Consider the following 22032-nt stretch of genomic DNA (forward strand, 5'->3'; position numbering starts at 1 on the left):
AACACCACTGCTGCAGAAGGGCACCGTACTGAGCCAACCCCACTATATCTGGGTAATCCCTATGCAAAGAAAAGCTCCCAAGTTTGCTCTTAAAAAATCAGCTTTATAACTCTCATAGCCTGAGAAAATGCAGAAGATATTGCAAGCTAGGATCAGACCCTTATATATATTAAATATTCAGTAGTTTGAATGCTTACCCAGACCTTGTCCACAGCACTTCATCTTCTGGGCTTTAGAAATCGTTTATGCAAACCTATACTTCCTCTTGCATTCTGGTGTTGGACTGGAAGAGGGATATGTAGAAGGAAGAGATTTAAATTGAATTGAACAGCTATTGTAATCATTTTCAAATCTGAACAAGCTCCAATACTGAATTTCAACATAAGTATTAATATTAGTCTTTCCAGCAGTGTATGTAAGGTTGTTACACCTCTCACCTGTGTTCAGAAAAATAATTTTTTGTTTGCCAGTTTTTCTATTACCTCGGTCTTTGCAATATCAAGTTACACGTTCTCAAATATTCATGAGAAATACATGGATGTATATTTGGATGTATATATAGCCACTGTAATGGGCAATTTTTTAGATCAGGCTTAATACTTGTTATATCCAAATGAAAACAATCTTTAGTCTTAAGAAGCTTTTGAATTCTTCGAAAGTGGAGAGATTTATAAATCCACAGCTGGAACAAAATGAATTGCAAACCTTAAAAGTCAGATAATGTTTCCAAAACATGAGGACAACTATGACCTTACTGTAAAACTATGTGTTTTAGCCTATGGGTAAGAGTGGTGCATGAGGGGATTATTTATGTTTAGGTGTGTAAATAAATAGTAAGCCTTTGGACACCCTTCTCATATTTCCAATGGAGTCTGCCAGCAGTCTTTTATTTCTGTTATGGCTTCAGGACATGAAGACCACAGGCACATAGCTAAATTGGATGTTGCAAATGCAAACTTATCTGTGGCACCTCTTGCTTTCACATCTGAGGTCCCTGATTCACTCGAACACGTGCTTTATTTAAATATAGGGATACAACCACTCTGGTATGCTGCTCCCAGAATAAACTGTTGCTCTAGGTAAAGGTAGCAGAATCATGTCCTTGGATTTTTATCTATCCAATAATGACCATGATTGCAGCTTGGAAATAATTCTAAGGAAATATTGGCTGTATTTATACAAATTCTTTCCTTTATTTTGTTTGTCTGTGGGAGGAGTAAAACTATGTTAGTCACTGACTGATACACAGTAGATGTTGTAGAGGCAAAATATGTTTAAAAAAATTGAAGGTGAGCCATAAAGATAATCAATTATCAGTAAGTCATATCCTTTTAAAATTTAACTTTTCCAAATCCCAGCTTTTTCTGAAGTATTGCTCCATTACTTAGAAAATGATATAACAATGACAACAAAATCCCTAGATTGAAATGACCTTGAAATGATCATAACCAATTACTGGACATTATTGTTTTAGTGTCTTCTGTGATTTTTTTATTTTTTTACGCATGGACAAAATTAACACAATCTGATACAGATATCATCTCTGCACTTAACCTGGAAGCTCCTTGGATGATTGGAAGAGCTTGTTCTCAAGTGGCAACCCTGTATGTTATCCTGCACAGTGCTCTGCTGTAGTCTAGGCTTAGGCAGAGAGCCATAAAAATTCCACCTTAATTGTCTACAAAGTTAGATGTGATAACACACAAGCACTTGGATGCCTCAGTAACCATCCTTTTGCATAATAGTCTACTAACACATCTGGGAATTAGAAGTTTTTTGCCTTCTTCAAGCCGAGAATGCTTGAACCCATATCTTTCACGTGTTAGTGAAATGCTCAGGCACTGAGGTATCCTGGTTAACTGGTTCTCCACCCTTTCTCTTGAAGTGCAGCCAGAAATGCTAGCATTGTGGGCCAGAAGGAGTACAGCCAAGAAGAAACCTGACTCTAGCCTAAGGTTCAGGCATTTCGTTAGAAAGGGGGAAGAAAGAACACAAAAAACAGGGATGCCAGACACTCCTCCCTAATGTGTGCACATTATATAACTGTTAAAACAGTCTTGAGAGCAGAGGTAAGAGTCATAAAGTCCATTATTATTACGTACCCACCTGAGAAGATGGCTAAGTATGTATTTTCTTTTTCTGCTTGTAGTAACCCTGAGAAATATAGTTTCAATGAATCTTAATTTGTCCTTTCTCAAGTCTATAGGTAATATCATTGCAGCATTTTTTGCTTTCCTTTTTTTTTCATTTAATTAGCGCTGATTGCTGTTAAGGGCTTTTGAACATGGTCCCATGTGCCTGGTTGCCAAACAGATCATCACCTTGTAGCTATTGCACATTTGGAAGACAGTTTACTTGGGCTATTTATTAAGGAAATAAAGAACAATTGTTTTAATCATCTGCTGACACCAAATATGATGCAACACCACAGGCTGAAGTGAGAAGCAGTGGAAACCATTGTGTAAGATTTGTATAGTTATCAGAGTGTTCACAGATCTTCACTGGGATGTAAGTGCTTGCTACGTACTGTTCAAACAAATAATTAAATATAATCCTTACCCTCACAGAAAGATATACTAAATAAAAAGGGAAGATTAAAAATGAAATAGGAAAACAAGGTAAAAATAGTGAGGTGACCTGCAAAAGAACAAAACCAACAGAGACTAAGCCAACAAGACACCCCCATGTTTCCAGCACCCAGCTAAGTGCCCAATATGCCATACATATCATATTTCCTTACCTGGATATGTTTTGTTGCTTGAAATACATAAATTCCATGAAACCTCTGTTTAAATGAAGTCTACCCTTTCATGAAATTAGACAAGCTATTAATGTACCTTGAGAACAATGCACCATAGTACTTCTGGCCCAATTGACTTGCCTTTTCCAATGAGAAACACAAACATTCTTTGACCTAAAAAGAGGCCTGAGAATGTAACCCTGAAAATCAATATAAAAATCCATTTGTGGGAGGATTTTGAGTGCCCTGAATGTAAAGAAAGTAACTGGTGATTTCAATTTCTAAATGATTCTTTAGAATAGACTTTTACACAGATTTTTATAATATTACTACATGCATATACATGCATACATACATATGGGCAAATATATGGACAAATTCTGCTGTTCATAACTGAACAATATTCCCACTTAATAGTATAGAATTTGACTCTTTGACAATACCATTCTGTATGGAAAAAGTTAAATCCTGTTTGAAGTGCAGAATATCTTCCTGGATCTTCTTTGACTTTACTGCATATGCAATTATTAATTCAAGATTCAGAATATAGAAACAAAGAAGAGGAAGCTCACCAAACAGGGTTTTGTTTGGGAAACAGAAAAAAAACCACCACTCCCTAAGGTATTACTAGCATTGAAAGATGATGGAAATTCTTGACCTTTCAGTGGTCAGGATTATGGTTAGACTATACTGTACATGATATGATCTCTTAGTGGGACATCTTTTTAAGGGTCAGCTGCTCAAAGGAAAGGTTAATGTTTGCTGGCATGTACAAAATGGGCCCTGCAAAACCTCAGTCAACTGGAAACCCTTGTCAGTTGGACGTCTAATTAGATTAATTCAGCTTAATTATGTATAGTATTTAACAACAGTTAAACAGAGGCTAACTAATATACTTCAAATGTCTTAGTCTCCAAATTATGCTTAGCCTAAAGTAGTCTGTATGTCTTATGTACCAGTTTAAATATTGCTCGATTTCCATAAAGTATATTAATATTACTGTATTATGCCAAAACGACCTTGTCTGGTATGTGAAATATGATGTGTCAACTGTTTATTTCAGTTTTTGAACCAAAAAGTGAATAGTTGCTATAGAAATTGTTACATCATAGCATATGAAGTATTTTCTAACAAAACGGAACAATAATGGCTGAGGTTTTAAGCATTTTTGTCACCTGTGTAGTAAAAGCAGGGGAGGACATACTTAACAAAACTTGAAAACAACAGTCTTTCTGCTGACACATGCTTTGAAATTGAATTCTAGAACAGCAGACAGAAGATTTTTCTGAACTCTTTTCAAATTAGGCTGTGAAAAAAAATACACAGAAAGAAAGAACCAAATGCATTATATGTATAATTAAGTTTTCTAAGCTGTTCATTACAGTTGTGTGAAAATTCAGTTCTTCTCAGTTCAACAGCTGATCTATGAGCTCTTTCCAGAACATTGCTGCCTTATGAATACATGACTCCGAAGCGGCCTGATGCAAACAATATATATATATATAAAAGCCTTTTGATTTGCTCTGTGCTGTGTCACACACCTATTCACAAGCAATTATTCACAAAAGAAGCTCTGTTACCTGTGTAGGGAAGGACTGTGCTTGACAGAGCTTTCTGCCAAGCATTTCCAAGGATTTTGGCACAAGTGGAGGGTAATGAGCCAGAAGAGGCTTTGAGCTGTGCTTCTGAGATGTGCTTCAGACCATCAGGGAACAGGGGGAGACTGCAGGAATGGACATGCCTTTGCAGTCATCACGCAAGAGAGTTGAGGGGGTGTCTTCAATCTAAGTGGACTGTTGAAAGTATGTGTCTTCAACAGTTTTGCTTTCTATATTGTATTCAGTTGACTACATTGTATATTTCATGTGTATCTATGCATGGAGAAATATTTTTCTATTTCCATTATTTCCATTTAAAATTAAATTAAAATTTACTTGTTCTGTGGAAACATGCATGAAAATGTAAATTAAATGCAGTAGAGTGCAAGAAATGAAAGCTTCACATTCTCACGAAGAGATGAAACTCTTTGTCCCCTTTCCAGTTCTTGCTTGGATGATTCATTTCTGTTCCTTAAAAAAATTCCTTACAACATGGCCATGAATCTGATCAATGTATTCAGGTCACAGGAAATAACAGAGAGAAAAAGATTGAAAGTGATTTATTGACTAAAAGCTGCTTCTTTACTACCCTCCCCAGATATCTTGCCTTCAGCCCATCCTAATTCAATTAGGAGAGGTAGTAGGAATGTGTCAGATTACTGCAATTGCTGCAGCAGAAGGGGAGGAAGATAATAGAAAAGTACCTACTCCTCAACTATGTGGGACTTATCCGAAATAACTCATATACATGTTATAAAAATAACTCTGTTACCTATACCACTAGTAGTGGTGATAGTTCTGTGGGAAATGGCATTTATAAAGCACCTTTGACCACTTCACCTGAACCCAGATCACTAATCCATGTGGCCTGGGACAATTTCCAACACTCCCAATCTGTCAACAGTTCCAAGCAGCTGCCATTGCAAAAATAAAGCCAGCCTTTCAGACAAATGTCTTCTTCTTTCCCTCAAGATCTGGAATTATTATTTTCTTTGCTCCTCCTCTCATAAATTCCATTAATGTGATGTGGGATCAGTAACTGGTTCTTGACAAGGTGACTGAAGAAGTGGCAGATCCAGTAGCTGATAAACCATCTTAAACTGAGATAAAAGATTAGTCACACTCATGATCTGGGACTCTTGATTCTAAAGAAATATGGGAATCGTTTCTGCCCAAAATATACAGTGAAATGTTATACTCAAAACTGCAAAAAGAGTACATAAAATCTACTTTTTACTTTTTTTTAGAGAGTTTAAGACATTTTTGCTTCCATGTTTATGAAAACTCCTGTGAGAGGGCATTTTATCTTTATCATAATACTTCAGTCAGTGGAATTTAAATTAATATTAATATGCAAGAGGAAGCGATGACGCAGGTCTGTTCAAGTGAGGAAGGCACAAGACTCTCCACTGGTCCTATCTGCTCCAAATTGTCATCTACCAAATTTCCATTATTTTTAACATGGCCAGAATTACATCTTTGGGAGTCACCTGTGAGAAAAACAAGAGCATCCATAGGTATGGACTACAGGGAGGTTGTGTGAACGTGGATCTTCTACAGAAAGCAGCAGGATTTACTCATATGGAAGGCCTCTTCCCTCTAGGTGAATTCCTCCAGCACCTCTCCCTAATGAACTGGGAGAAAGTTGTTGCAGCTTTTAAAAAGGTATAAAATTCTTCCTCAGTATATTCTGTCAGTTCCACCATGCTTGACCATCTTGTCTCCTCATGTTTGGGAAAAAATATTTATGATGAAAACATCTTCTGTGGGACCCTTCCTTCCCCATTTGCTGCTCCCCGTACATCAGCCAGATTGTGAGGGGCAACACTAAGCTCAGGTCTCTGAAGGGTGATGGTTACATGAGCAGTTCTCAGCAGTATTAATTAGCTTTAGTACAGTTCCCTTCTGATGCTGTCAAACTATTTATAGGTGTGGAACTAGCTAGAACAAATTCTGCATCAAGGTCCGTTGTACAACACAGAGATGCCCTGTAGCACAATGTCCAGAACAGAGGTTGTCTTGTGTTTTTAGATCTGCCCATAGCCTGCTGTTACTGTGGGTAAATGTATCCACATTAAGTAGAAGAGGTTAAACTCCTGTAGAGACTCAACAGCAAAATTTTAAGATTTTTCATTAAGCAAATACTTATTTTCTTCCAGTTGGCTGACATTTTCAGCTCGAGGTAAACTGATTTTCCAGTTGCAGAGAGACAGAGCAGTACTACCAAGAAAACTGTTTAAATATGCTAAAAAGTTTTATTTTCCCAGTATTCCTAAGAAACACTGTAATAGTAACTAAGCGATGGTTAGAAGCATGGTTTTACTTGTATTTGTTTTTCTGTTACTTGGATCTCTGAGACACAAGTAATATGATCATTCCCAATGAATGCCAGCATCATTTTCATGAAATATCAGAAATACAGATAGTTATAAAAGCAAATGAAGCTATACTATATTAACAACCATAAACATACCAGATATATTTAAATGGTGGGGTTTTGCATCTGTGCCTCATGTGGCATTGTATACGGAGCTGTTGTTAGAGCCAATCCTACATATTTCTTCAGTTAATTCAGGTGGAGTTACAAGTACTTGATACTACTGAGGCTCTTTAAGAAGGGCCCGTAGCCCATAGCCTTTGGAAATGGAAAAACTCCCTTTAAAAAAAGGAAAAATATAGAACCAACCATTTTCTGTATAAACTAATAAAATTTTAGATAAAAATGATCTAAGAAAATACTGTGTTGAGGTTTTGAAACATCCTGCAGAATTTAATAAATAAGATTACAGTTGGTGCATAGGAAGCAGGAACCTTTAAAAAAAAAATCACAAAAAACTATGCAAAGCATATATTCTATATCAAGTCACCAAATGTTTTATATTAGTTTCTATGGGGCCTTATTAAGTGTTAACATAAATATGACAGTTTCATTAATTCTGTGTTCTATCTTTTTTTTTTCATCCTCAGGAGACGCTGTTTAGGAATATCAATTTTTCTTTATGAACTTTCCACTAAAGCAAACAAAAAAAGACTTCAAATCTTTCCTGGAAACAATCTATGCTCTTAAAGAGCAATTGGTGATATCAGTTATTCCAGACCAAGTCCTTTTCTCAATTCTAAAGTTTTTTTAATAGAGCTAGAAATCCATTCCATACGATCCGGATATTGTGCAAGTATGCAATTTGTCTCATTGTATTTATCTAGCTAGCTGTGGATAAGAAAACTTGTTTTTTCTTTTATCTGAGCACTAGTGAGTGGTGTTTTTCCTTTACCAAATCCCATTTCACTGTATTAAAAAAGGGGAATTCATAATCAGTCACTTAAATTAAATTACTTTAGTCTTGAGATGTCCCAGTTTCAGAAAGGTTTTGTTTATGCTTAAAGCTTTGGTAACAGTATAGTGTGTGTCAAGGAGTGGGAAGTGCACTAATCCACATGGGGCAGTAGAACCAGAAGCGATGAAAATTTGTCACTGCTTCTTTACGCAAATGCTGTGACAAAATAACCACTCTTTTAAGAAAAAAAAAATAAAAATCTTTCAATATTAAATTTGGTGCTGTATCATCTGCAGTAGAAATAATAGACAAACTTCTACTCTCTGACATATCCCAGAACTTCATTTTCACAGTAGTATTTCAGGACTTCAAAAATATGGAAACTCATATTGTTATTTATATGCTGTGGCAAAGTTGTCCGGAGTCTTTTTTTTCATGAGCAGAGCTGTTTGTTCAGAATTTGGAAGTAGCTTTGTATCTAAAAGTGTTTGGTGAAACATCCTAATATGTGACTGATTTTTGAGAATTCAGCAGCACTCAGAAATACTCCTAAGTTATTCTACTTTTAATTAAAAACCTGTGTCTATAGGAGTTCCTGAGGAACTGGCCACTGGAATATGTGATTACCCTACATCCCCCCAAAAAGGGAAGGGTGTAGAATGAGTAACAGTAAGGTATGGTGACGATAGCCCAAATGGTCTGAGAGAGGGGTTAGGATCGAAACGGCTTTACCTTAGAAGCTTCCTGGGTGATGGGAATAAAAAGCAAAGAAAACAGTACTCTGACATAATTTTTACACCTCTCTAAAAGTACAAGCAGAGTCACTGTGGATTCATGATGAAAACTTTATAATACCACAAAACCAAACAGTATAAAACCGCATAACTGGCCACCCTCTTTAACCTCTGAATAGAGCTAATGTATGATTGATAGGCACTAACTATGGAAATATTTCACAAGGAACGGAAAGTAAGGTTTTCCATGGGGCTTATTGTTTTCAGAAACTTGGCTCTGTAAATAGCTCTGGTTCATGTAAAGGCAGAGGATGCTCTGCAGCTATTTCTCCCTGTTCTGTAGCCTGGGGAGGCTGCTGACTGTGCTTACAGGACTCCCATGCCTGCCACACAGGAAAAAAAAAAGCCAGGTAGCCAGCACAAGGCCTCAGGTAAGAAAAGCCTTCTAAGGGTAAAAGGGAGCTCAGTAAGTTTTCCCACTCACTCCTCAACTTCTGCAGGTGAGATTGTGCTTTAAGATACACCAGCAAAGACAGCTGAGTTCCTGCTGCACAATGAGAAGGTTAAGAGGCTGTGAGCACCTCAGAAGGGAGCAAGCCCACATCTGTAGGGTCAGCAGAGGCCATATATGGAGGATTTTTGACATTGGTCCCCATTTACTTTAGGCACGAATGGGATTAGGATGAGGACACACTAACGTTTGCTAGCCACAACAAAGCTCATACTGATGAGTCTGTAGAAATTCCTTGGGGGCTTTATGGAAAATAGATCCCTGTTTTAATTCTGTTCTGTGATTAGTTATTGCTTCATGCCTTTTTTTAATTTTTTATTTATTTTTTTACACCCTCAGATGACACCCACTGATTCAGCTCACTGTTCTGTGCAGTTTATAAACCAGAGTTTACTTTCTGTTAGCACAGTAATACCTCAATGCCATGTGAGAACTCAAGGCTTTATGTATTAATGGTGCCTACAGAAATCCTATTGAGAACTTACCATGGCTCGCATTGTCAAATCCCTTTTTTCCCTAGCATTAGATCCACTGAAACATATGTAAGCCTGCCCCACCAAATAAAAGTGCCTGACTTTTAGAAAAGAATGAAAGCAGCTCTTGTAGATTCTGTGTTTATAGCATGTCATATGGTAGAGCTTGGTCAGAATATTTTTGAAGTTAAATAGTGTTTAGAGAAGTTCCAAAACAAAAATCAATCCAAGAAAAAATTCCAAATGAAAGATTTCTGTTTTGTAAAATGTTGTCAGCCCTGCTTCCTTTGAGTAAGGCCGCTCTACAAAAAATGGCTTTGTCTGTGTAAATTTAACATGGGGGATTGATTTAAATTTCTGTTTCAGCTGTAATAATTACACACATACAATCATGCAAGTATCGTGCTGCCTTATTTCAGAAAAACCAGGCCCACCGAGGAAGCATATGTGTTTGCCCTGCAGCTTGTGGGAACACAAGGACATACGCCCCAATCCCCTGTCCAGAGAGGAAAATTTCTATACTAAAATATGTCTCCATCCAAGGAGACCACTTGAGTATGAGCAACCTTGTTCCCTTGTGCCACATGTCAGCACAGGCTGTAGAGGGCTAACCATCTTCAGAGAGGCTACTTTGATCTTTCTGCTCCTCGAGTCCACCACTAAGCTAAATTACAAACTAACATCCTAGTTTAGCAAATTTTAGTAATCTGTCTGGGAATGGGATGCTCGCTGAGAGCAGATGTGCAGTTTTCTCTTTCTATCCCTCTCCCATAAATTTGTTCCCTTTTTGTTAGGTTACATGTTATATTAAGTAGTTCTTAAAACTACAAATTCCCAAGCAGGCTTCTGATTAACCACTGCCTAAGTACAGGACAAACCAGTTGTGTCCAAGTTTCCCAGTCAGACCACAGCTCATGCTGACTCCTCTGTCTCTCCTCTATCAGGGCTCTCGGGAATTTCCATTTGTCTGAGGAAGGGTTACTTGTCATCCATGTGATTTGGGTTCTACTTCACCTGAGTCTCATGACAGTGTTTTTAGCAGATAATGCTCAAGATCTCAATTTCTCTTAAAATAGCAAAGGAAATTTCTAACTTCTGTGATTGCACGAAAAAAATAAATATGAAAACTTTGAGCTCCTCTAAACTGCAGAATCCAGAAGGCAGATAAAATACTTTCCACCTCTTTATTTTTAAGGTTCTTAAAGTTTATAGCCAGTCCCTTTCTTTAGGATATATGTATATATATATACATATATATATATATATTCTTTAGGATATATATATGTATGCATATAAAACTTCTGTAGAGAAGGTGGAGTTAAGGGAATTGACTCACGTGTTTATTTACTTATTTTTTATTCTTTGAGGCTGGCCATGGACATTTGCCATCCTTCTGTCTAAAAGTGAAATCGGGGTTATGCGTTTTGTGTTATAACTAAAAGAAAGGGCAACTAGTCTCAAAGTGGCAGTAGCCACTCTTTCCCAAAAGCAAGTAAGGTCAGTGTGCCACGATGTATCTGAATGAAAGGAAGAGCCAAAGTGACTCCTTCCTTGTCGTACTCATGACAATAATAAGGGAAAGGCTGGAGTGAGACTCTAAGAGGAGGTATGGCCTGCCTGACAGTATAGGTAGTGTATGGTGAATCTGAGGAATTTGCAGTGCACATTCCACACCACCTATTTTCGTCTAAGTATTCCAAGAGGGGTGCAAGAAGCTTTGCTTTTAACTCTTATAAGCCCTGCAGCCTGAATAAGGTTCTGATGTGGGGCAACAAAAGCTGTGCATTTCTTGTTTAATATTGTTAGCTCCTTGCCTGTGTAATTTTAGATGTAATTGGTTTTTTTTTTTCCTTCTTTATTTTTTTTTCTTTCTTTCTTGCATCAGTGGAAACAAAATATCAGAAGTATGGGAATATCGGAGCAAGTGGAAAGAGTGAAAACAGCTGTTTTCCTGGAATGTAATGTTATGCCATGGGGGGTCAGAAGGAGATGAAGCTAAACAATGACAAAAAAGAGTGCCTTTATACATGCATTTCTTCTGGTTTCTTTTTTAGCCATGAAATATTTGAAGTTACTAATTTTACTGCATAAACAATTATTTTTTTTCTAGTCTCTGGGCAGCTGGATCAAGATTTAAGCTTCTGTTGAATGATTGGTTTCTTTCTATTAACATATATATATTTAATTTTATTCTTGTCAGTATATTCAGTGCCTGTTTAAGTACAGCTCATGTTGCTCAAGAAAGATTGCAACAGACTTTATTTCTATTTTGTACACCCAAGGAATTGCTGCTTGTCACTAGCAGGAAAGATGTGAAGGACCAAGAAGAGAACTTACTGGTCTGCATTTAACTGTACTATTTTGAAAAACACATTTCAATAAAGAGTCATTTACACAGTTTACTAAGGGAAAAAAAAAATCTCAAAATAAAAAAGACTTCAAATAAAACAAGTCATCCTCTGAGAACCCACAGGGAATTGTTTATTTAAGCTCACCCAAGAAAAAATACTTTCAAGTTATTTGCAATGCCAGACTCTTGGACTGCAAGTTTGAGATATTTCTTTAACAAAAACACCTTTTTCTCCTTATTTGTTGTTATTGTTCTTGTTGTTGCTATTATTATTTTTAAAAAAGGTTCCATTTTAAAATCACTTTTTTTTTTTTTCCCTGAAGAAAAGAGTTCCTTACAGGTTTAGCAAAGAAATTAGACCTATTTATGAAGGAAAATGGAATTAATGAGTCTGAAATGCATATTCACTAGCAAGTTTAGTTTGTATGAAGCGGTAGCTTTAAGAATTATTCCTGATTAATTGTAAATCCTAAAGAAATCAGTAGGCCTTCTCACATGTTTCAAATTAAATATATGATTGAGTGCTCTGCTGTTTCTGACAGACTGTACTCTTCAGTAGATCCAATAATTTTAGGTGATTTTCTTTTTTTCTAAGAAAAAATTTGAAACTGGTGAACTGAAACACACCATGAGATCATTTCTGTTTTAACTTACTGTTAATGCAAAAAAGTAAATGTTAACCAGTTAAAAAAAATAAAAATGTTTAGTCCTTTTTTTTTTTTTTTTTTATTAACAATTTTTCATTTGGAATTCATCTTCATTTGTAATTCTCACAGTAAAAAAAAAAATATTTGAAGATTTAGCATTTTGGATGATAGGAACTTTTTGTCTAACTTTGTTAGACATGAAATGAACTTTTCCAGACTATTTGGTTCCTACAATAATTAAGGCAACCCAAAGTGGCTTTTCTGCTTCAATTTTTACAGAGTAGTCAGGAAATTTGTTGTTTTCCTTTTTCCAACATTCCTCTCTATCTGGGAAGTCTGTTTTTGAATATTAGAAACTTGATGATATTTAACAGCGTCAATAATTTAAACTTAGATCTTTTTCAACTACTTCAGACCTTGGGAAAAGAAACATTTACACTATTAGAAATAAACTCCAGTTGACTCACCTCCTCCAAATTTAGTATCTGCATTGAAATAAATATTACACAAAAGTATTACTTTTTATTTAACCTATCTTCTAATACCATGAAAGAGGCAGTAGTTACAACTCTAAAGTGCAGAATAGTAACCAAGCTCAGCGTTAGCAACTTTTTGCCTTTGAAAAAAAAAGGCTGTAAGCAACAGTAAAGAATTTACATTATGCTTCCTACAGATAATGTTCTTATTTCACAAGCTGTTTGCGCCTGGCAAGATGCCGCAGTCACCAGTCCATGAAATTCACAGACACTCATTCCTGCTACCACTGAGTTACTTAACTATTTTATTTTGGCTGAGAACAGTGACTTTCCAGCTGGACAACAATCTGTAGCACTTTACATTTACAAGAAGATGCCACATAACAATGTTAAAAAAATACATTGTAAAGCTACTGAAACTTTGGCTTGGTACCCACAATTTACAGTAGCTTGCTTCACTGGCCGTAAGAGAAACAAGAATACGTGATGCAACTTGCCTGATATTTTTGAGCTCTGAAAAAGAAATTACCCAGGGTGAAAAAGGCTCATGCAAAAATACTAGACCCTTGTACTGTGACGCAAAAGTGTGAGAATGTGTGTGACAACAGAGGTACCACCTGGACACCTAAATTGATACCCAATGATCTTTTCCTTGTTCATTATTCAAATCTTGCCTAGCTTCTCTAGAAATCCATTTGCAGCCATCTTTTCAACTTCAGCATTAGATACAGATTTTTTATTTGGTATAACTCACTGCAGCCTGCAGGACTGCTTCTCTCTTTTCACTCTCCTGTGATTTGTGACATGTCTTGGTCACTTTCCAGCTTTGTCCAGGCTTCCTTTGTGCCAAGTTACTTTGTGTAAGTAAGTTATTGATTTTACATTATTTACATTTATAAAGCAGCCATTTCTCTGTCCCTTTTCTCTATTCATAATCCTGGAGCTGCTGCTGCTTTCCTGTCCCAGGAGAACACCATGATCCCAGAAATTCCTCTTTCCACCAAAAATGAGTGGCTAACTGATTCTTGTGGTACTTCCCTGTCCTCTGTGGCCAGGACATGCCTCCCTGCCAGACTAGAGGGAACTCTGTGTACATCTTCTAACCTTCCCCTGCCCTGGTGCACTGGGGCCTGCTCTGCTGTCAGAGAATAGCTGGTGGTAAGGTTGAACAATGGCTAGCAATGGTGACACAATTACCATGACATCAGAGGCCATGTGAAAATTACTGATCCATTGTTTTCATTATGCTTCTTCAGCACCCAGTGAAAAAAGTGCCCTGTGTCCTACTTCCACTCCAGTCTCAGTATTTTAATCCATTCCTATTTTGCTGAGAGTTTTCTTTGGCCTCTTCCTCAAAATATACTTTTGTGACACTCCCATCAAACCACAAAAGAACAGTCAAGAGTCAGAAAGGGCCAGAGTGAAGGAACTTGCCCCACCTCCGCAATCAAGCCACAGCAAAAGCCAGGAACTGTAGAGAGAAATCAGAGTAATGATGAACTGATTGCTAACTCCAAAACTCAGTCCACTTGCTTGTGCCTTGTTGGTCATATGAGGATTTTTTCCATCTGTAGCATATGCAATCTAACTCAACAGCAAGTTATTTGATGTAGAGAGTTCATTTATAGATGTGATTTTGGAAACCAATGGTTCTGTAAAGCCACTGGCCAGTTGAAGGGGACCTGAAAAGAAGCCTCTGATCTTTTACGGAGGCCTGAGCATGTGTCTTCTGGAAATTAGACTCCTCTAAGGGTTCATATTTTCCAGTCTCTCTGTCGCTCTGGCAAGCTCCTGGGCAGGTTGTGGAGTTTCTCTGAGGAGAAGTTTTTAAAATGTAGTTACGACAAATACCTGTCGGGATTGCCCTGGATATAAACAATTCCACCATTGGTTTCCAAAGCAAGGCCTCTGTCTTTTTTTGTAAGATTGTTGTGAGAAATCCTACAGAAATCTCATCCTCTTTTATCATATTTTTTTTTTTTTTCCAAATTCTGCAGGATCTCTGTAAAACAGGAGAATTTTGTAGATAACAAAAACTCAACAACTAGACAATCACAAGAGATGTAAAGAAATTCTGGTAATGACTCTATTCATGATCTGGTACTGGTCACCTGCAATAACACATACAGTTTTGAGAAGAAAACCAAGTGCTGGCTGAGAGTTTACAACAAAGAGCAACAAGCAAAAATAGTTTGAAAACTGTAAAAAACAAGCAGAAAAGGGGGAAAAATAAAGGAAGTAGAGCTAAAACAATCTCTATTCAAAATTTTATTCCACAACGAGTCTCAGAGGAGCCCTTGGGACTGTGGTCCCCATATTTCAGTCTGCCATGTGTTCCAGGAAAAATTTAGATCTGAAGATTCATGGAGTTCTCGACTGTTCTTCACATACTGGCTTTTGTTCTTGCTTTCATGCTTTCACCCAACACCTCAGCAGTTATATCATTCCCTTGGGACTTGAAAAACCTGTTTTCTTCTCCTCCCTTTGTCCAACAGAATTCTGGCTTAAAAATCTCTCTCCAAAAATTTCTGGAGGATGCCTTGGGGAATTCTGCGATGAGAGGAGCCTCCGAATATTTCTGTGGAAACTGTTTCATTTTGAATGGAGTAATTAAATTCTTGTTAAACCATTGGCCTTAAGGTTACGGAATTTGCCTGGAAGGGGAGAGATGAATATTTCAGACTGCTCTGATTAACAGTTCTCTACTTATGCTAAGCCAAGCATGGAATAGACCCCTAGCATTCTCCTTCCAAGTAAACCTTACTTTAATGTCTCATTCACACACTTCTTTGCTTGGTATTCCTCCTTATGTGCCACTCCAAGCCAGGCGAGGAGTATAAATACAATACAACTCCAGAGAAAGCTGGAATTTTGTGCTCAACATTTCCTGTTACCTGGCTTTAGTGGCTATCCAGGCACTATGTCAGCCTTTGCAAAGCCGATTTTTATGTGCCGGACTCTCCCCATGCAGCCTTGGCACCTAACTGGAGCTTGGTGAATCAGTATACCTGTAAATCCCTTCTGTGGTTATCACCTCTAACTGATTAATTTTCAATCTCTTAAAAATTCCCATTCAAGTAAAGAATATGATAAATCCCTCCACCAGCTGAACCGTCTGTGGCTTTTGCCTTTAGCAAAGTATGTATATCAATGGAAGCTGTGCAATACCTTCTGCAGTACCATGTCTGGTCTAAAGTTGGACACATTATTTGAAGTTCAGCTGTACTTAATTCTTCCCACTTGCAATGCATGTCAATCACATTTTTTGATGCAATTCAAATTTAGCATGAAGAAAATGCTTTAACATTCTTTGCACATTCTTTCCTGGGGTTTCCCAATTGGTGAAGAACTGTCAAAAAGTACCATCTTCTGCAAGTTTTTTTCCCAGAGACAAAGAATTCTGATGGACTTTTTCTAGCAAAACTACATTTATTTATTTATTTATTTATTTATTTTCCTCCAAAGGCAGGGAACAAATTGTTCCTTCAATGGGTGTACGATAAGAAACAATTAAAGATTGTTTTGATGCTTTTTTATCCCCACAGGTCAGTAGGCTTGCAAGATGGTGGATTCATCCTGTTTTAAAAATATATTAGATTACATTGTGGTGGCTGCCACTCCTAATATTAACCATCTTATTTCAGTGGTAGATGTCATAATATGCAAAATTATTCAGCGCTAGATATCCTAACCATATTCCAAAAGATATGTTGCCTACAAGAAATCTAAACAACTCTCTTCCTTTAGCGATTGTTGTTATGGATAAGGCAAAGGGAACCTATGCATTTGCAAACTATTAAAATTGTGCCTGTCTGAAAAGTCCCTGTGGAGCTATTTTGAACTTCCTGGAAAAACAGAGAGGATATGAGATTGAATTAACACCTTGCTTCATTTGGCACCTCATGGGAATCAGATGCCTGGGGAACTTTAGTTATCTATGCTGAAAATAATAAACCAGTCTCTTATCCGGTACTATCTAATTTACAGTATTGCTTGCACGTTATGATGCTGCATTTAATTACAATACAATGATAAATTACCTATTATATTATAATTTTGATTGTCTTTCCCTGAAGTGTGTCTTCCTTGCAGCTGCACAAACAAGCAAACAGCTTCAGCCATTTGACTTGTCCTTGGATATCTGGGAAGTTTTTGTTTGAGTTTCAGTTCCCCCTTAAAGAAAAGCACTAAATTTCTTGGGTGAAACCGGCAATAATGGTATCACCAGTGTGGTCTCCATGGGGGATATATCTAGGATGCTGAAAAGCTGAGAAATACAGAACTTTGGCTGAGAACGAAAGTGATGACTCGTAACAGAGTCTGTCCCGTTGTCTGCGTTACCCTGTTTAAAAACATTTATCCAGATTTGCTAAGAAAGACAACTAAATAATATTTAACTGGTGTTCATACTGTGAAAACTGATGAGCCTAATTAGCTTCTATCTATTTTCAAAATAGGGAAACAAATAAAATTAAAAAAAAAAAAAGCAGGTCTGAGGCCTCTGCTAATAGCCAAAACCTCCTTCTTTACCATTTCTTCAGTGTTCTCTGTCTGGTAGTGGGTGGTCAGTCCTTTGTAGAAGTGGGGTCCTGTGAATTGCCAGCAGCTAATGGTTGATTTCAAGAAAAGGGGATGATCTTCATTTCACTTGGGGAAGCAGGCAATACCCCCTAGGTGGAGTAACAGCTAGAAATTCAAAAACTTGTTTATTAATAAAAGTGTGACTGACATGAGACACAAATACTGTTTATCCTTTTTAAATGGGAAAATGTCACTGCAGGCCCAAAACAAGAAAAGCACAGCAAAAGAAGTATTACTTTTGTTGGCAAGGCTTTAACAGCTCTCCTTGCTTCTTGTTAGGTTAAAGTGTCTTTAGATCTTGATTGCTGCAGCAGAAATGGTACAGCAGGTTTGGGAGTGAATTTTGAATGCACTGAGCTAAACAGCTTCAGAACAAGGCACCATGAAAAAAACATGGCTGAAGCACATGACAGGAATAGTTGCCCACACCACTTTGTTTCATGTGATGTTAAAGTGAACACTGAATCTTGGAACAAACCCAGTCAGCTGAGGGCAAAGGGTTTCATGACAATATTCTAATAACGAATCTGTTCCATCCATTTTTTTTTTTTTTACATTGGTATGTTTCTATCTGCAAGCTGACCCTAGTCCTTAAGCATATAGATATGTCACTTAAGGATTTAATAGTCAGAGACACTGAGAGACTGTCCAGATCCCTCTTTGACAGTTCAAGAGACAACTCCAAGAGGCTGAAATACTACTGGGATTTGAAATAGTGTGTACAAAGAGTCTCCATTTCTTCAGCTAGTTAAAGTGGTTTGTTTCTATAATTTCTTATGCATTAAAAATAAATGTATAGCAAGTAATATTTTAAAGTAACTTTCTGTTATACTGCTGGCATCATCTCCAAAACAGTCGTATGTCTTAATGACATTCCATTTATTTAACTGCTTTTCTCATTAAAAACACAGCCATGGTGGTACTGATTGCTCAATGTTTGACTGTCTAGATTATACAGAGCTGCCTGATCTGAAGAGACAAAAGCCCAGGGCAGAGCAGCAACCACAGGGAAGGGAAGTTCCCTGCTAGGAGTTTATCAGGTTGAGGAACAATGTGCGTTGCCTGATGCACTTAATAGCCAGGAAGTTACTCATCACTGTTAGTGATTCTTACTGAAAATACTAAAATAATTTCCAGTACTTCATCCAAGTGTCCTTCAGTTGACAGTGGATCCAGAGTTGTTAAAATGGCCGTGCCTGATTCTGCACATTGAATTTCTGCAAACAAAATTAAACACAAAAGTTTATGAGGCATTTTTCATTTCATCTTATTTTATTTAGCTGGAGAGCAGATTTTACCAGTGCCCTGAGTGGGTTTGTTACAACACAGTTCAGAGCTGGACATTCTTTGTAATGCTGATGTATCTGAGGCTTTATACTCTAAGGAGAGGCCCCTGAGCTAAAAAAGAGTAGGAAAAAATATTAACACGTTTTCTTATTCTTCCAGTATGAGAAATTTGTTTGCATTTAAGCTCTCCCATAGTATCATCCTGGAGCTGAAAGGTGTTTTTGCCCTTGCAATGTAGATCTTGGGTATCAACAAAAATCATTACCCCAGATGGTGAAAAGCCATTCAAGATACCCTTCCCCACTTGCACCAAAGGATGGTGAAGTTGTGATGGCCCCACAGTCCTCAGGAGTTCTTTGAAGGCTTGCAGTGAGGGCAATGAAGAGGTCCCATCTGCACCACCCTCTGGAGGAGGTCCCTTAGGAGCACAATGCAGACCTAGCCATAGTGCTACAAGAATATATGCCAGGTGGAAATGTTATTCCAGGACATGCATGCAAAGTTTTTTGTTTGTTTGTTTGTTTGTGAAAGGTGCCAGGTGCTCTTAGTTTGCAATGAGTACTTGGTTGCCCTGAGGCTTGAGGTGGGGAAGAGATGCTGTTAGTCCCCAAGAACGCTCTGACCATGTAAAAATGGCACCCCAACTCTCCAGGTCTGTGCTGCATTTTGCAAGATGTGCATCCCAAGGATGGTATGCTCAGCAGAGTGTCTCTAACCACAGAGCAGAAGCTCTATGTCCCGTTTCTTGTATTCTTGCTTCAGGAGGCTCTACTGTGTCGCACAAGACCAGATTTACATGACACAAAATCAAGATTTCATGTAAGTCTGTAAAATCTGTGATACTTATATAAGGAAATTCAAGGAGCTAATCAAGAAATATAGAGCTACAGGTTAATGCCTCAGTTTTGAACTTTGTGTTGTTCATGGATCACTCCGTGTATAAAGATCAGAATTAAAACATGGCTCAATAGGTTTCTACTTGGTCTCAATGATCTGCGGACCTGGAAGACATGAATAACATGCTGAGATTGGAGCAGTATAATGCAAACATTTCAGTGATGTACCAGGTGTTGCCTGAAAGCACCAGCTTTCAGATGAGGCCTTCAGCACTTTATCTGAGCTCTAGTGATTTGTAGATAAATGATCACACTGCACTTTTGAAAAGAGCACAGAGACAACTTCACGTTTGTAACTAACATCCACTTTCTTAACACATAATATAACATGCAAGGCTGTTCCTGACTGAAGCTTGGCTGTTAATGTTTGCCTACACAGTCACTATACTTACCAGCACCTAATTCATCTGAAAGCAGTCTTTAGGATTCTGAGAGAGATGTTAAATAAAACTAAATTACATTTTTCCATTCTGTCTAACACATAAATCACTATAAACATAAACCAATCCTGTGTGTGCAGTTTGACCACAAGCTTTGCTACTGAGTAGTTTTAAATGAGTTTTTCACATCCTTATTTAGAGGCAGTATCATTCTGCCCTGAATGTTAATAACATACTAAAACGGACTGGAAGATTTACACAAATATTACAGTCGTGTATCCGAATAGTAATGCAACTTACAGGTGCACTTCTCTTGTAGCACTTTCCTGAATGCACGTCTGTGTGTAAAGCAAAAGTCATTCGGGCAGCAGAACATTCCATGCTAGCACATCCTCATTTGTTATCAACAGACCCAAATGATTCTTCTTCAAGCAGCAGTTAACAAGCAGGGGTTTAATTCCTCTGGAGCCTGTAGGCTGTTCCCTGAAAAATGCAATCTCACGTTAGGACTTAATTATTTTAAGAGTTTGGAGAACAAAAAGATCTTGACAGGAAGATAAGTATGAGCTCAGGGAACCATGGATCCTGGTCCAAGTCATTTTCCTCTGCTGATTATGGATTTGGTGAAAACGAGATTTAATTGAGAGAGACAGAGACAGATTCTTTGAATGCAAAGTCAAATAAAGAGGTTCATGTGTTAATAGTTTCCTGGAAAAAATTAATATAGATTAATGTGGCCACCAAACGCCTGTGCAAACCTGCAGTAATATACAGAAAGGAATATGAGATGGTGTTTTGAGAATGAGATGTATTTTCCATTTACCCACGACTTAAGCTACGGACCGTTTTACTTTGTTATGTGATCTTCCCTCATAAGACTCTTCTTTCTTCTGAACAAAAATCTAAATCATGTAAATCACATTTATATGCATAATGTACAGAATGGTCATTAACTACACACCTAACTCATGCAGAATTTTGTGATTTGATTTTTCTCTTAAAGTTGTTCATAATTTTTTCTAGAAGTAAAACAAAACAAAACAAAACAAAACCATGAATATAAACATTCATTACTGACAGAAAGCACCAGAAAAATAAACAAACTTTTTTTTTTTTTTCAGGTGAGAATACATTGGGCCTGGGAGTTTTACAGTTCTATTATTATTATTTTTTCCCAAAAATTGCAAGAGAGAGCTGGGCAGAAGCTCCAAATGTACCTGCAGTCTGTATCAGATTTTTCGTAGTTACATCAAGTTTTGAAATTATTTAAAAAACAAACAAGAAGAGAAACTCACAGTATGTTTATTGATTTTCCTGGAAAATGGGATATATGTGTAGATTACTAAAAAAAAAAAAAAAAAGCAAGCAACATGTTGTTGGATATAATCACTTATCTCATAATAAAAACATATAGAAATACCCAAGAAATTACTTATAGATGTTGTGAAGTTTTTAATGTGATAGCTTGCTATGTGAGAAATGTTCAAAGTAACAAAATTCTTAAAGAGATCAAAAAAGAACAAAGAGATTCTGTAGAAACAATGGACCAAATATATCTCAAGGATAACCCCACTGAGATCAGTGGAATTGCACTAGGGATATACTTGGCCCAGTGACTCCAGAAATGATGTTAATGAGGAGCCTTAACACCACTGCTAGAGAAATCTCTATTTAAACCATGCTGTGGCAGTTCATGTGAAAAAGTAAATGGGGCCTTCACACGAACTGCACAGCATGTGAGTGTGAATCAACAGGCTATAATAAATTGGTTTGGTTTCCTTCTCCCAGACTTAAGCAAATGTATTATATTGTTGCATTTGAGATGTTACAATGAAGGTTATGTCATTGTTCCATTATGTTCAAAAAAGCCTGACTGTGTCCGAAAAAGGCCTGACATTGAAAAATAGTTCTTAGAAAAAAAAGAGAATCTCTAGATCAAAATTAATGACTGATAAATCCCTGGTAAAAATCCTGTGTTTGCCTAAAACTTGATCTGGTAGGCGTCAATAAGCTCTGGATGAGGAAATGTTTTGTAATATAAAGGCCCCATTTTTTTTTTTTCCAGGGAAAGTAAACCTGAATAG

At 37.2% G+C, this 22032-nt stretch overlaps 2 protein-coding genes across 4 annotated transcripts in view; one reads left to right on the top strand and one right to left on the bottom strand.

Annotated features, from left to right (window-relative positions):
* The window catches only part of LOC310896496 (uncharacterized protein), a 236864-nt gene that overhangs the window by 201451 nt on the left and 13381 nt on the right, over positions 1-22032 (top strand). The gene's annotated exons all lie outside the window — the stretch shown is intronic.
* The window catches only part of LOC310896494 (uncharacterized protein), a 175842-nt gene that overhangs the window by 5309 nt on the left and 148501 nt on the right, over positions 1-22032 (bottom strand). Inside the window, exon 4 of one of the 2 annotated variants that reach the window (XR_014581538.1) lies at positions 198-20431. The gene's annotated coding sequence lies outside the window, so the exon portion shown is untranslated. Of the gene's footprint in view, positions 1-197; positions 20432-22032 lie in introns of those variants that run through there. The other variant, XM_083828837.1, reaches the window with a different exon arrangement.

Source organism: Anser anser (genome assembly GCF_964211835.1).
Source record: "Anser anser genome assembly, chromosome: 3".
In the NCBI taxonomy this organism is placed as follows: Eukaryota; Metazoa; Chordata; class Aves; order Anseriformes; family Anatidae; genus Anser; species Anser anser.